This window comes from Mus musculus, chromosome 3 (assembly GCF_000001635.26).
Source record: "Mus musculus strain C57BL/6J chromosome 3, GRCm38.p6 C57BL/6J".
NCBI classification, from domain to species: Eukaryota; Metazoa; Chordata; class Mammalia; order Rodentia; family Muridae; genus Mus; species Mus musculus.
In genome coordinates, this window is record NC_000069.6 from 120,555,330 (window position 1) to 120,572,953 (window position 17,624).

The 17,624-nt window shown below is 39.2% G+C and overlaps 1 long non-coding RNA gene across 1 annotated transcript in view; it reads right to left on the minus strand.

Annotated features, from left to right (window-relative positions):
• Positions 1-17,624, minus strand: part of 6530403H02Rik (RIKEN cDNA 6530403H02 gene) — a 432,399-nt gene that overhangs the window by 100,996 nt on the left and 313,779 nt on the right. The window lies entirely within an intron of this gene.

A 17,624-nucleotide genomic window follows, 5' to 3' on the forward strand; every position in this document is an offset into this window, starting at 1 on the left:
TCTCATGACATCTTTATATTGGCAAATTTATCGTTTTCCTTTGGCTTCAAAAAGAAGGGTACAAACATTTCTAGAGAGAATTCTGCAAAAACATTAGACAATAGGCTTTGTGAGACAGCTTTACCTAGTTTACCAGATAATTTGCTTTCCATGACTGTAGATGACAGATAGATAGATAGATAGATAGATAGATAGATAGATAGATAGATAGATAGATGGATGGATGGATGGATGGATGGATAGATAGATAGATAGATAGATAGATAGAGACAAAGACAGAGACAAACAGAGAGAGCTCTAGTGATAAGGACTAATAGGGACCTCCAAAACCAACCTAGGAGAGAAAAAGCCAGCAGGATATTTGCAGACTACAGGAAACATCAACAATATAGTGCACGTTCTTCATGTCCTTACTCACACATCCACTCAATAGGGTCTTATATCCACCCATCCACTTAATAGGGTCTCCAAAGCAGAAGCCAAATATCTGACTCTATGTTAGCGAGTGAAAGAGAAAAACATTCACTCTTGGAACTTACACTCTCATAGGAGAAAAGTGGACAATGGGCATAGTAAAACTATGAATGATATATAATAGTATAAGTTGGACATAACAATTAAAAAATCTGTAAGTATCTTGACTAGAGTAAGAAGATAATTTTTGGTAGATGAAAACACAAATGCAGGGAATATTCTTTCTAGAAAGCCCTTCTGAAAGCCAGGGACATATGGTTATGAAATAAATTTCAACCTTCCATTTTATTTGTGGTGATTTGTGTAAGGCTGTATATGAACACATGCATGTGGGTATTCATGGAAAACCACTCAATGTGGGCATGTCTTCTCAGCTCAAATTAGCCTAAGCAAGATAATTTACCACAGACATAAACAGAACTACCTCATCTAGATAAATCTTCAGTGAGACTCTGTTCTCAGATGACTCTAGATTATGCCAACTTGACAATTAAAATGAACATATATATGCATATATATGAACATGTATATATACATATATGTGTTTTCAATCTGTGTGAAAGTAGGATAAAGTTGTGATCTATACAATATATCACAGGGAAATATTTTCTGAATGTAAGGTTTTTAGTATGTTTCAATTTTCTATTTGTTTTTCAGAAGTTCAGAAGCCTACTTCCTTCTGTTTTGTTTTTGTTGTTTTTTTTTTTTTGTATTTTAATATGAGTAACTTTAGAAGAGCAGGGAGTGAGAAGAGAATTTTACCAACTTATTCTAGTATCTTTTTGAATCTTGAACATAGGGCTTATCTGATCCTGCTTTTGAAAACCTAGCCCTCAGTTAAGCCTTTGTATCTGCTCTCACTACCTCATTTTCTTTTCTTTGCAAATGGCACTGATCACATGTCAGGGAATAGCAAAGGTTATCCCACTCTGCAAATAAAGTAACTCATCTAAGTCTAATAACTGTGCTCTAATCTTCACTCTTCCAATAATACTAAAATAATTGAAAACCACACCATGAACGGGTCTAAAAGCATCAGAGTGACATAAAACTAATTAATCACTATCAATTTAATATGTATCCTATTCGTTGAACCAGCTCAGCTCCTCTTGACTTTCTGGGTGATATTCATTCTGCTCAGTGTGTGTATCAGTTCTCCAGAAAACAGTGTCTGTCTCTTCTCCACTTATGAAAGTACTTTAATACAGTGAACTCTTTCTGTCATTATTCAGTAGGTCAATCCCATCATCTTTCACAGATGATCTCCTCCTCAAAGGGGCTCATGAACCCTAGGTGCAAATTTGCATCACAGACTTTTGAAAGTATTTTTGGGCTATATTCCCTTTCTAAAATAGCTCATCGTCTCTGAAGTTCACAGTGAGATCTCTTTGGTGTCATTTCTATTTCTTACAAATCACCACAAATTCAGTGGTAATTTTCCCTTTATTTGTGTGGTGTAAGTAATAGTATGCAAAAAAGTAGCCCATCTATTTGTAATAATGGGCAGCCATAGTAACTCTTTCAAAGCTATTTTTAAAGTCTAACATTGTCGCAAGTATATTTGTTATATTGTCTTCCTACCTTAAACTTAAAATCCAGAGAAGCCGTTCAGTTTTGAACTAAATAAATCCTCATTGTGATCTTAGGGAGATGCCTTAACTGTTCAAAGTATCCTCTTTTTTGTCTGTGATGAGGGAAAAACAATAGCATTTACTTCATTCAGTAAAGTGTCCAAAGTGTTAGGGGAAATATTTGTATCATTACGATTATTTCTCAGTTATTGTAAAAGCCTGTAATAATCACACCTGACTTGGGATCTAGGCTATATACTCCAGCACCAGTCTCTCCCCAGCAACAAAGCAAGACTATAGGAGAGGCTCTTACTCTCTTACCTCTCTGTCCCTTCTCTTTCCATTCCCCTCCTCCCTCTCTCTATGTGTTCCTGGCCAGCCTTTCTCTCTCTCTCTCTCTCTCTCTCTCTCTCTCTCTCTCTCTCTCTCTCTCTCTCCTTCCTACTCAAGTCGCCTTCTCATGCCCTAAATAAACTCTATTCCATACTTTAAAATAAGACTATAGGAGAGGCTGACAGTCATAGGAAAACAAGATTGTTCCAAGGGCTATAATGCTTTGGGAAGACAATTGAAGAACATGAAAAGTGAAGCACATCCTTGTGCTTTGGGGTGAGTTTCTATGTCTCCTACCCCTAAAAAAATAAAGAGCTCCATGATATTTGCACAGTTATCTAATACTGAGATTATTCAGTTGGCTATATCTTCATTGAATCAGGCTCTAAAAAGTATATCTGCCCAGCAAGTGACAGATTCCAGGCTTAAGACTTCACGCTGGAGCATCTTCAAACACATTGTACAATTTGTGCTATTAGTCTGGATATGCCAGAGCAATCACTATTTTCTGGTCGTCATGCCTGAAGCTGGTGAGATGGCTAGAAAAGTGGCTTTGTCTTCATAATGTCCATACTCTGAGAGTTTAGTTCTTGTTCATGCCCTTTGGTTCTGCTCTTGGCTGAGATAAGTTTGGTCAGGAAGATATTAGTAAACCGGACCACAGCAATGTCTTTGTGAGTGGTGCTACCTTCCTGAAGAAATATGACAGGAAACTTGATGGTCCCAGGAAAGAGGTGAGAAACAAGCAGAGAGATGCAGAGCTCCTATGATAAATAACCCAGACTAATCAGTTACCCACAGCTCTCTGAGAGTAAGGGATTGTTATTTCATTCCACTGAGCTATCATCTTCTGAGGGAGCATTTTTGATATATAGTAGCAATTGACTTCATAGTCACAACACATCACATCTTACCATGTGGTCCAACTTGTGTTAGTTTGCATATTTAATTTATTGAATATTTAGTTACACTCAGCTTGCATGCTGAAGACTGGTCGGAGGATCTACTGACAAATATAGTAAATAACACATGATATGCAGTTTGATAACTCCCATTTCCTTCTCCTATCAGAAACTCCTGTGTTGCATACTCTTCAAGATGAAAACAATACATCCAACCACTCTGATTGCCCTTGACATATTTGCTAGACACTAATTAGTGATGCACTCTTGTGCCCAAGCTCACTCTTGTGTTCAAGGACATGTCTTTAAGATTCTGTTCTGGTTGCAGACTGCGAAGGGTGAGCAAGCAGACTACAGAAGCTGCACAGCTTCTGGGACAGATCCCGTTTCAGGCTCCAGACATCAGGGCACCTTCCCCATCAGAGGAGAGGTGTCCACCCGGGAGGGCTCTGACCTCCAGAGCAGGTGAGAGAGCCATCTTGTGTCCCATGTCCCTCAGAGACCAGTCTATACAGGTGAGTGTGCAGACTGCAGAGGCAACACATCTTCTGGGACAGGCCCTGTTTCAGGCCTTCATCTTCGGCCAGGAGGCAGGTCTGAATGCCAGAACTCTGTGTACCTTCCCTGCAAGAGGAGCGATTGCCAGCAGAGAGTACTGTGACCACTGAGACTCAGAAGAGAGCTGGACTCCCAGGACTGCTGACAGAGGCTAACAGAATCACAGGAGGAACAAGCTCCAACCAGAGACAACTATAACAACTAATGCCAGAGATTACCAGATGGCAAAAGGCAAACATAAGAATCTTACTAACACAAACCAAGACAACTCACCACCATCAGAACCCAGCACTCCCACCTCAGCCAGCCCTGGATACCCCAATATACCCGAAAAGCAAGACTTGGATTTAAAATCATATCTCACGATGCTGGTAGAAGACATGAAGAAGGGCATTAATAACTCATTTAAAGAAATACAGGAGAACACTGCTAAAAGGTAAAAGTCCTTAAAGAGGAAACACAAAAATCTCTTAAAGACCTATAGGAAAACACAACCAAACAGGTGATGGAATTGAACAAAACCATACAAGACCTAAAGAGGGAAGTAGAAACAATAAAGAAAACCCAAAGTGAGACAACTCTGGAGATAGAAACCCTAGGAAAGAAATCAGGAACCATAGATGTGAGCATTAGCAACAGAATACAAGAGATGGAACAGAGAATCTCAGGTGCAGAAGATTCCATAGACAACATGGGCACAACAATCAAAGAAAATGCAAAATGCAAAAAGATCCTAACTCAAAACATCCAGGAAATCCAGGACATAATGAGAAGAGCAAACTTACAGATAATAGGAATAGATGAGAATAAAGATTTTCAAATTAAAGGGCCAGCAAATATCTTCAACAAGATTATAAAAGAAAACTTCCTAAACCTAAAGAAAGAGATGGCCATGAACATACAAGAAGCCTACAGAACTCCAAATAGACTGGACCAGAAAAGAAATTCCTCCTGACATATAATAATCAGAACAACAAATGCACTAAATAAAGATAGAATATTAAAAGCAGTAAGGGAAAAAGATCAAGTAACATATAAAGGCAGGCCTATTAAAATTACTCCAGACTTCTCACCAGAGACTATGAAAGCCAGAAGATCCTGGACAGATGTTATGCAGAGCCTAAGAGAAAACAAATGCCAACCCAGGCTACTATACCCAGCAAAACTCTCAAATACCATAGATGGAGAAACCAAAGTATTCCATATTCCATGACAAAACCAAATTCACACAATATCTTTCCACAAATCAAGCCCTTCAAAGTATAGTAACAAGAAAACAGCAACACAAGGATGGAAACTACACCCTAGAAAAAGAAGAAAGTAATCCTTCAACAAACCTAAAAGAAGACAGCTGCAAGAACAGATTACCAAATTTAACAACAAAAATAACAGGAAGCAACAATTATTTTTCTTTATTTCTCTTAATATCAATGGACTCAATTCCCCCAATAAAAAGATATAGACTAATAGACTGGCTATACAAACAGGAACCAATATTTTGCTACTTACAGGAAACCTACCTCAGGGAAAAATACAGACACTACCTCAGAGTGAAAGGCTGGAAAACAATTTTCCAAGCAAATGGTCTGAAGAAACAAGCTGGAGTAGCCATTCTAATATCGAATAAAATTCACTTCCAACCCAACCTTAACAGAAAAAGCAAGGAGGGGCACTTCACACTCATCAAAGGTAACTCTCAATTCTGAATATCTATGCTCCAAATACAAGAGCAGCCACATTCATTAAAGAAACTTTAGGAAAGCTCAAAGCACATATTGCACCTCATACAATAATAGTGGGAGACTTCAACACCCCATTTTCACCAAAGGACAGATCCTGGAAACAGAAACTAAACAGAGACACATGGGTACTAACAGAAGTTATGAGACAAATGGATTTAATAGATATCTACAGAACAATTTATCCTAAAACAAAAGGATATACCTTCTTCTCAGTGCCACATAGTACCTCCTCCAAAATTAACCATATAATTGGTCACAAAACAGGCCTCCACAGAAACAAAAATATTAAAATTATCCCATGAATCCTATCAGATCACCACGGACTAAGGCTGATCTTCCATAACAACATAAATAATAGAAAGCCAACATTCACGTGGAAACTGAACAACACTCTACTCAATGATTCCTTGGTCAAGGATGAAATAAAGAAAGAAATTAAAGACTTTTAGAATTTAATGAAAATGAAGCCACAACATACCCAAACTTATGGGAAACAATGAAGGCAGTCCTAAGAGGAAAACTCATAGCCCTGAGTGCCTCCAAAAAGAAACTAGAGAGAGCATACACTAACAGTCTGACAGCACACCTAGAGGGTCTAGAACAAAAGGAAGCAAATTCACCCAAGAGGAGTAGACAGCAGAAAATAATCAAACTCAGCCCTGATATCAACCAAGTGGAAACAAAAAGAACTATTCAAGGAATCAACCTAACCAGGAGCTGGTTCTTTGAGAAATTCAACAAGATAGATAAACCATTAGCAAGACTAACTAGAGGGCACAGGGACAGTATCCTAATTAACAAAATCAGAAATGAAAAAGGAGACATAACAACAGAACCTGAGGAAATCCAAAACATCACCAGACCCTACTACAAAATGCTATACCCAACAAAACTAGAAAACCTGGATGATATGGACAACTTCTGTCTTAATCAGGGTCTCTATTCCTGCACAAACATCATGACCAAGAAGCAAGTTGGGGAGAAAATTCAGCTTACACTTCCATACTGCTGTTCATCACCAAGGAAGTCGGGACTGGAACTCAAGCAGATCAGAAAGCAGGAGCTGATGCAGAGGCCATGGAGGGATGTTCTTTAGTGGCTTGCTTGCTTCCCCTGGCCTGCTCTCTTATAGAACCAAGACTACCAGCCCAGAGATGGTCCCACCCACAAGGGGCCTTTCCCGTTGATCACTAACTGAGAAAATGCCTTACATTTGGATCTCATGGAGGTATTTCCTCAACTGAAGCTCCTTTCTCTGTAATAACTCCAGCTGTGTCAAGTTGACACAAAACTAGCCAGTACAACATCCTAGAGAGATACCAGGTACCAAAGTTAAATCAGGATCATATTAACGTATTAACGATCTAAACAGTCCCACTTCCCCTAAAGAAATAGAAGCAGTCATCAATAGTCTCCCAACCAAAAAAAAAAAAAAAAAAAAAAAAAAAAGCTAAGGATCAGATGCATTTTGTGTAGAGTTCTATCAGACCTTCAAAGAAGACCTAATTCCAACTCTCCTCAAACTATTCCACAAAAAAGAAACAGAAAGTACTCTACCCAATTAATTCTATGAAGCCACAATTACTCTGATACCTAAACCACACAAAGATCCAAAAAAGAAAGAGAACTTCAGACCAATTTCCCTTATGAATATGGATGCAAAAATAGCCAATGAAATCCTCGCAAACCGAATCCAAGAACACATCAAAATGATCATCCATCATGACCAAGTTGGCTTCATCTCAGTTATGCAGGGATGGTTTTAATATATGGAAATCCATCAACGTAATCCACTATATAAACAAACTCAAAGACAAAAACCACGTGATCATCTCATTAGATGCTGAGAAAGCATTTGAGAAAAATCCAACACCCCTTTATGATAAATGTCTTGGAAAGAACAGGAATTCAAGGCCCATACCTAAACATAATAAAAGCAATCTACAGCAAACCAGTAGCCAACATCAAACTAAATGGAGAGAAACTAGAAGCAATTCCACTAAAATCAGGGACTAGACAAGGTTGCCCAGTTTTTCCCTACCTATTCAACATTGTACTTGAAGTCCTAGCCAGAGCAATTCAACAACAAAAGGAGATCAAGAGGATACAAATTGGAAAGGAAGAAGTCAAAATATCACTATTTGCAGATGATATGATGGTATATATAAGTGACCCTAAAAATTCCACCAGAGAACTTTTAAACTGGATAAACAGCTTCAGTGCAGTAGCTGGATATAAAATTAACTCAAACAAATCAAAGGCCTTTCTCTACACAAAAGATAAACAGGCTGAGAAAGAAATTAGGGAAACATCACCCTTCACAATAGTCACAAATAATATAAAATACCTGGGTGTGACTCTAACTAAGCAAGTGAAAGATCTGTATGATAAGAACTTCAAGTCTTGAAGAAAGAAATTGAAGAGGATCTCATAAGATGGAAAGATCTCCCACGCTCATGGATTGGCAGGATCATTATAGTAAAAATGACTATCCTGCCGAAAGCAATCTACAGATTCAATGCAATTCCCATCAAAATTCCAACTTAATTCTTCACTGAGTTAGAAATGGCAATTTTTCAAAATCATTTGGAATAATAAAAAACCTAGGATACCAAAAACTATTCTCAACAATAAAAGAACCCCTGGTGGAATCACCATGCCTGACCTCAAACTGTACTACAGAGCAATTGTGGCAAAAACTGCATAGTACTGGTACAGCAACAGACAGGTAGATCAATGGGATAGAATTGAAGACCCAGAAATGAACCCACACACCTATGGTCCCTTGATCTTTCACAAGGGAGCTAAAACCATCCAGTGGAAAAAAAGACAGCATTTTCACCAAATGGTGCTGGCTCAACTGGCGGTTATCATGTAGAAGAATGCGAATTGATCCATTCTTATCTCCTTGTACTAAAGTCAGATCTCAGTGGATCAAGGAACTTCACATAAAACCAGAGACAGTGAAACTTATAGAGGAGAAAGTGGGGAAAAGCCTCAAAGGTATGGGCACAGGGGAAAAATTCCTGGACAGAACAGCAATGGCTTGTGCTGTAAGATAGAGAATCGACAAATGGAACATCATAATATTGCAAAGTTTCTGTAAGGCAAAAGACACTGTCAATAAGACAAAAAGGCCACCAATAGATTGGGAAAGGATTTTTACCAATCATAAATCTGATTGGGGACTAATACCCAATATATACAAAGAGCTCAAGAAGCTGGACTCCAGAAATTCAAATAACCCCATTAAAAAATGGGGCTCAGAGTTAAACAAAGAATTCTCAACTGAGGAATACCGAATGGCTGAGAAGCACCTAAAAAAATGTTCAACACCCTTAATTATCAGAGAAATGAAAATCAATACAACCCTGAGATTCTACCTCACAGAAGTCAGAATGGCTAAGGTCAAAAATTCAGGTGACAACAGATGCTGGCAAGGATGTGGAGAAAGAAACACTCCTCCATTGCTGGTGGGATTGCAAGCTTGTACAACCACTCTGGAAGTCAGTCTGGCAGTTCCTTAGAAAATTGGATATAGTACTACCGAAAGATCCAGCAGTATCTCTCCTGGGCATATACCCAGAATGTGTTCCAACTGGTAATAAGGACATATGCTCCACTATGTTCATAGCAGCCTTATTTATATTAGCCAGAAGTTGGAAAGAACCCAGATGTCCCTCAACAGAAGAATGGATACAGAAAATGTGGTACATTTACACAATGGAGTACTACTCAGCTATTAAAAACAAGAATTTGTTAAATTCTTGGGCAAATGGATGTATCTGGAGGATATTATTCTTAGTGAGGTAATCCAATCACAAAAGAAGTCATTAGATATGCACTCACTGATGAGTTGATATTAACCCAGAAACTTAGAGTATCCAAGATATAATTTGCAAAACACAAGAAAATCAAGAAGACTGGGCAGTGGTGGCCAAGCCTTTGATCCCAGCACTTGGGAGGCAGAGGCTGGAGGGTTTCTGAGTTTGAAGCCAGCCAGGTCTACAAGGTGAGCTCCAGGACAGCCAGGGCTATACAGAGAAACCCTGTCTCAACAAAACAAAAACCAAAAAAACAAAACAACAAAAAAAAAAAGGAAAAAAGAAAAAGAAAATCAAGAAGAAGGAAGGCAAACCTGTGGATGCTTCATTCCTCCTTAGAATAGGGAACATAATACCCATGAAAGGAGTTACAGAGACGAAGTTTGGAGCTAAGACAAAAGGATGGACTATCCAGAGACTACCCCACCCAGGGATACATCCCATAATCAGCTACCAAACCCAGACACTATTGCATATGACAGCAAGATTTTGCTGAAGGGACCCTGATATAGCTGTCTCTTGTGAGGCTATGCCAGTGCCTGGCAAATACAGAACTGGATGCTCACAGTCATCTATAGGATGGAACACAGGGACCCCAGTGGAGAAACTAGAGAAAGCACCCAAGGATCTGAAGGGGTCTGCCACCCTATAGGTGGAACAACAATATGAACTAACTAGTACCCCCCGGAGCTCATGTCTCTAGCTGCATATGTAGCAGAAGATGGCCTAGTCGGCCATCATTGGGAAGAGAGACCCCTTGGTATTGCAAACTTTATATGCTCCAGTACAGGGGAACACCGGGGCCAAGAAGTGGGAGTGGGTGGGTATGGGAGCAGGGTGGGGGGAGGGTATAGGGAACTTTTGGGATAGCATTTGAAATGTAAATAAAGAAAATATCTAATTTAAAAAAAAAAGACTCTGTTCTGACTTATAAGATGCTTAAACCAAAATAACTTCCATAGGACTACTATGCCTAAGAAAAAATGATCTTTCAGTCACTTCCACCTTTCTGCATGGACTTTAAGTGTGTGAAACATGAGGGGAATATCCAGAGACATACAAAGTTAGTATTTCTACTGTCACTGGGCATCTAAATGAGGGGTGCCAATGCCTTGTTGTCTAAACTTCTGGTTAAATGTTAGACTCTTCCGAAGTGCCCTTGATCACCCATGAGATAGTAAGCCTTCCTAGTTACATTTTAAAGCAGTGACTTTCAATATCTTGGTCTCAACCCTTTGGGGTTACATATCAGATATTTACATTATGATTCATAACAACCACAAAATTACAGCTATAAAGTAGCAACAAAATAATTTTATAGTTGGGATCACCACAACATGAGGGCATGGATTAAAAAATTACGGCATTAGGAAGGTTGAGAACCAAGGATTTCAGACACGCTACAAGAGAATACTAAGATATACCATGGAACACACACCCATGTCAGTCTTATTAACCTAGATATTCTCAATAACCAATATCATCATCATCATAAAATACTTGTCGCTATCAAATCCTCAATACCTTTGTTACCTGAAAAAAAAAACTCATTAACACTTGAATTATATGGATTCATACCTAAAGGATTTTTTTTACTATATTTAAAGAAACAAAAGATGCTTTAAGATCAAGGTCTATACCCTCAGTGCGGGAACAAAAGAGAAGTGATTAAAGATGAACTGATTTTGAAAAGGTTATCCATATATCAAAAGCTCGAAAGATCAATATCAAAGAGTCAGTCCAATTTGGGCACACTGTAGGATACAATTAACTTGTCCTCAGAGTATTAGATATTCTCCCACAAACCTAATTGTGTAGTCTTGCCATGGCTCCTTGTAGTCGCAATAGAGATTAGGAAATCATTAGCTTAGTCGTTAATTGGTAAAGATTTCTGCCTACCAGTGAATTTTCATTGAATTTTAACACATGATAGACCACACCTGAAGTAACAAGAAAAGGCATGTGAAACCATGTAGAACCCTGGAAATTCCCTGTGCCTGTTGAAACCTATGAAATAATTCTAGGCCAGGTTTCCAGTGCTTTTCTGTATACGACATTGATGCCCTTGCATTTTATGGGAGATACACAAGCCATGCAATTCCGGAGTTTATCAATCTCTCCCTAGAAACAAATCAGTAGAAACCTACTTGAGTCCTTATTTCTTTTTTTCAAAGTACTTAAAGCAAGAGAGTCTGAGTTATATATGGCCATGTATTTTTGACTGACACCAAGAGGTTTTCATCTAAATTTCAAACCTGTCTGCTTGGATATATTTGAAAATTGTTATGTGTCTAGTCATGAGATTTAAATCCTGATAGGGTAATACTAGAATATATGATGTGGCTAGATCAAATGAGAAACCTTTGAAATTCATTTGAATCAATCGTAGTTTTCAAAGGCAGTGAAGCCAATTTTTGCTGCAATTTTGTTTTGAAATAAAAATCAAAACACTCCAAATGAAGGCTTCTTTCATCTAAAATGTAATTTGCAGTATATGCTAAATATGTAAGAGAAATAGATAGCAACTCAAATAGACAGATAAAACTAAGCGAAGATGCTAAAGGCAAAAAAAAAAAAAAAAAAAAAAAAAAAAAACAGCCATAGACACTGAATTTTGGACAGCAGGCATCCTAGCCAGCCCTGTGAGGATGTGAATAAGCATGTTTTGTAGCTATCCTTCAATCATGGACACCTGCTGTAAAGGATATTTCCTTCTCATTAAATGGCTACAAATGGAATGCTTACTTACATCGGGGAGATGTGGAGTGAGTATCTTGTCAAAGAGGTTCCTGCTCCCTCTTTAAAGAGGGTAAGACTGAGTGGTAGCAGAAAGCAAGAGCTTAGGAGGGCAGCTTGCTAGTGATTAGCCTTCCTTTTTCTGCTTCTTACACATTAAGAGGATAACAACTGGGAAGGTGAAATCTGGGGACTTACGGTTTCCAGAACTTGGACATTTTCCTAAACATCAAAATGATTTTTTTAAAAAACCCACTGGGGTAGAAGAGGTGAAGTTTGTTTTAACAAGGGGAATAAGCCAGACTTTAATGAGTTAATCATGCAAAGTCGTTTAGTTTTGTGTTTGTCATGGTAACTGGACTTCAGGGATGATCTTTCCATGGTATTGCTTTCTGTGGATGTACACACTTAAGAGTGTTTACTCAAAAGCTTCCATCCTTCTTTCTCCCTGGACACAGTATATCTATGGAAACTCTCATGCCAGAGAGATGGCTTAGCCAGTAAGTGTCCTAGCCATCTTGCCTGACAACCAGCATTTGATTCACAGATCTCACATGATAGAAGGAGAGAATAGGCTTGTCCGAGTTATCTTCTGATCTCCAAACAAGGTGTGCACATACACATTCCACCACCAACCCCAACACACAAATGGAATAAATGTAATTAAAACTTACTTTTAAAAATCACTTAAAATTCTGATTAGATAGAATTACTTCTCAAGGATGAAGGATAAATAGAAAGAGACAGAGGAAGAGAAGCAGAGAATTGGGACACAACTTTCCTTTGCTTTCTTCAACAATCCAAGATCTCTGAATGAAAAACAAAGCAATGGAGTAGGTAACCTGAGGGGAGATGTGGGCAGCCAAATATCCACAGAAGCATCTGATATTAAGCCTCAATACCTTTTAACCACTGAAAGTCCCCTCAGATTTGCTTTTCTACCTGTCATTAGTAGCCATGATGCTAGATGAACAAACTCTGTCCTTAGACATCTGCTTGCTCTCTTCTGTGATTGCTACTCTGCTAGTATATGAGATGAGTTCTCACGTTCCAGCCTGTCACACCACAGTTCTGCCCCACTGAGGAGGTCTTCAAAAGTCCCTCTGCCCAGACAAACTACATTACCCCCTGTCTCTGATACTTTTGTGCCTTAGAATGCACTGATAACAGCAATTTTATGTTTTTTTTTTACTCAACTAGTATTTTTTAAAGATTTATAGATGAATGTTTGTTTAATCAGTTATTTTTCTCCATTATGAAGAGCAAACACAATTTAGATGGTCCGAGATGTTAAAATTTTAGTGAATCCCTCTTTCTTTTATATTTTATTTGATGTCATTTCTCTTCTTTGGAGAAAGTCCTTGTTGATTAATTTCAAATGAAACAACCCATGTTTCACCCTTGACAGTAAATTCCCCACCTGTTTTCAGAATATAGAAATAGATTTTTGTGAATATTCAGAATGATATCCTGGGTGGTGAGCTTTCACGGAAAGAGTGAACAATGTATATGCTTCTCTGTAGTATTGTAATGACCTGAGCGCAGGTGCATGTGAATACCAGAAGAGGGTGTCAGACCCCCTGAAGCTGGAGTTGAAGGTGGTTGCAAACTGCCAAAAGAGAGTACTGAAACTCCAATTTCTATCCTCTGCAAGGGTCCATAACCACTGAGCCATCTCTCCAGGCCCTCTGTCTCTATTTAATTCGTGCTTCTCCCCAGTAAAAATGAGTCCTGAGTTCAGTTCAAGAATCATCAAAGTTCTTGCTCTTTAAGAACAGCACCTCCCCACCTATGGGACTGTGACCCCTTTGAGGGTTGAACATCACTTTCACAGAGGTCACCCAAGACCATGCTGCATGTCAGATATTTATATCACAATTGATAACAGCAAAATGGCAGTTATAAAGTAGGAACAAAAACAATTTTATGTTTGGGGGTTCTCCACAGTATGAGGAATTGTTCACAGATGGCACAATAGGGACCTTACTGATTCTCAGAAGTGGCATAGAATCCACAGAAGCAAATTCAACTCCCAGAGAGCAGCATGGACAGTAGCTCACTTAGTCGGGGCTTATTCAAATCAGTCTCCTCCCTTTTCTCTCTGGGATAGCTGTTCCCATTTCTAAACATCATGTCTGATATTATAGGGCTGGTAAGAAAGAGTTAGTTGGGTTTTGCTGCTTCAAATGACACGTTGTTATGAAAACAAAGGGAAAACGGTCTTAATCATGCACCTCTTTACATCATAAATACCTCTCTCATCATCCTCTCATCCTCTCTCTCTCTCTCTCTCTCTCTCTCTCTCTCTCTCTCTCTCTCTCTCTCTCTCTCTCTCTCTCTCTCTCTCTCTCTCCCTCCCTCCCTTCCTCATTTTTGGTTCATTAAACATCCTTTCTTATTCATTTGGACCAAGAAGTTACCCAGGGAAAAATAAGGATTTCCATTTATTCAAACACAGTAAGCTGAAGTGATTTTATTAAATTACTAGTTAGATTGTCCAGTTGTGTGGGTTTGGCATTGATGAGTAAGTTTCTTCAGCACAGAAATTTCATCATCACAGCTGGGAGCGATGCTGTGGTCCCATAGAATGAGGATAGATTCTTCATAAGGCAGAGGGGAATGAGAAGTCAGCGTGACTCTGGTCACTCTGGTGACATAGAGCAGTGTTTCTCAAAGTTCTGATACCCTAAAAGGCACAAATGAATATAGCTCCATAAAAATCAGTTTCCAGGGACTGAAAAGTGACTCAGTATAACATCATAGCTGTGTAAGCCTGAGTATTTATTCTCAGAACTTCAGCACCTATGCCAAAGCTAGATGTGACATGAGCATCTGTAACCCGAGTTCTGCATAGGCAGAGGCATGTGAACCCCAGAAGTTTGCTAACTAACCAGTGTAGTCAAAACAGCCAGCCCCAGGTCCAGAAAGTGACCCTATATCAAAAAACAAAGTGGAACATGATAGAGAAATATACCTGACATTGATCTCCACTCACTAGACATACACATGAGCAAGCATACTTGCCTACACATGTACATAACAGAACACACACACACACACACACACACACACACAGAGGGGGGACTGATAAAAGTGCAGTTTCCAAAGTCTCCATTGTAACATTGTCCAACTCATCCAGTTGTGGAAAATCCAACATCTCTGTACAATGGTGTGACTCACTGACACATTTGGTAGCGGGAAGATGTTGCTAGCTATCACTCTATACCCTACCAGTGTCAGAGTCACTAGGTTTTAATGATACAAAAGTAATAAGCTAGGAAGTACATCTATTGATCTGACCACGAATTACCAAAATGGGGGCGAAATAGAGAGACCTTTCAAATAAACAGCAGGAGTGGTCCTCTCAGCCTAGTGCCAGTGTTATTCAATAAGTTCACACCTTGCAGAATTCTCATTCATATTTCACAGACTTCTCTCTCTGGCCCTGTGCATCAGCAGAGCAGAATGTCTGTGGAACAGGTGGTCTCCATGTACACACCCCACTCTTAGCCCTGTGCCAGGCTTATGCTTCCCTCTCTCTCTTCATGAAAACAGGCATGCTGAAAATATGTTTGCAGATGGCACAGAAATGCTGTGCACATTATAGCCATCATGTCAAAGCAGGAGAACTTCAGCCATAACAAGTAAAAACAAAAAGCACTGAAAAGTCCACCCACCCCCCACCCCTGCCACACACACACACACACACACACACACACACTTCCACCGAACATAGTTATTCCCATGCCAAGATACGGTGAGTCACCAACACATTTTGTTCAGCTTCTTTCAAAGAGGAGAGGGGTGGGTGTGACAGGCGTGAAGACAGGAATTCTTGGACTAGGATCAGGTGTCGAATGCTGGAACAAAGGTTTTTCTGTGCCTCTTGATTTTGAAACGGGAAGCTCTTGCTTCCTCAGTAAAGGAGTAGAAGAGTGAGAAGAGGAAAACGTGGGGCGAAAGAAATGTCACCCACATTCCCACTTGGATGTCTGGTCCGTAACTGATTTTGTCTGGTTTTCATTTTAGCATTTTAAATGATTGTAATGAAGAGCCCCAAGAAGGAAGTGAAGTCCACGAGTTAAAAATAATGACATGATTCAAACAGTAAACATTAAAAACAATCAAAACAGCTGAGCATCTGTACCATTAGTTAGCTTGCCTGAACACACTACCTCTGAATCTGACTGTAGACTGCCTCCATAGATTAGATTTTGGGTTACTCTGACATTAAGGAGGCAGACAAAAAAAAAAAGGCATCCATATTCTCATACCCTACACAGTAAATACTCATGTGTACAAATCATTGTGAAAGGCATTGTACTGGTAAGTGTTTACCTATGGGTCATAAGCACCATGGATAACTAGCCCACCAAAATACTTAGTGTTGAAAAAGACCTTGATAATTCATTAATTCAGTTTCTCTCACATATGAGAATTTCTTCCATAAGAAGCAGGCTGTCCACCTAGACCATATGGTGTGATGTAATGCTTGTACAGACAATCAATATCCTTCTAACTTCTATATGTGACAGGCAATGGAGTTCACCTACCCAAGAAACCAATGAGGCTCATGATTTTTTTTTTTTTTTGAACACTGAAAAAATAGAAAAGAAAAATTCAGAAGTCCCTGACCTCAAGGATCTCAGAGCCTTGCTAGGGTGCTTCATAAGCCATTTCTGGACAATGTGCCGATTCCTGTGAGAGAGGAATCCAACGACAGCCATTTGTCAACTCACTCTTTACTTTCCCTTTTTACCTTTGCCCCAGCTTGTAATTACATATTTATCAGTATAATTATCACTTTAATTACTGCCTCCCTGGCTCAACTCTGAGCTTCATGCAAGAAAGAACTAAATATCTCCTGCCCAGCAATTATCTCCCGAACCCAGACAGTGTCAGAAACATATAATCAATAGTTGGGGAATAAATGTGAGCAAATGATTAACTGAAGAAGGGCACATTCGCCAGGTGAGACATAGATGGGCTACGGGTGTCTGAAGGGCACAAGGAATGTAGGTAAAGGCAGGAGATGAGAGGGCAAAAGGCACAAAGGGGCCCTGAATGCTTGGCTTGGCAAGAATTTAGGGTAAGACAGGAGAAGGGCAACAAAGAAGAATGTTCAGCTGACAGTGGATCATGAAGAGTATTTTATGCTGTGTTAAGAAAGAAATATGCATCTGCTCTCATGGCAGATTGCAAGCATTATGGAGAAAGTGTAACTTCACACCTTAGAGAGACTGGTCTGGCAAGACTGCATGAAGCCTGGTTTGAGGCAGAATAAAGGTTGGTGTACATGAAAGAGGCAAATGTGGAGGCCAAGAGCTTATGCTTCTAAGAGAGAAGAGAGATTATAGGGGTGGTTGTGTAAAGATGAAACTCTACCTTCAAGATTTTTGCATGAACTCCACTATGAGATTAAAGTACTAAAGGAAAAGGAAATGAATTTTTCTTGGGGGATGATATTATGTAGATGCTACAGTT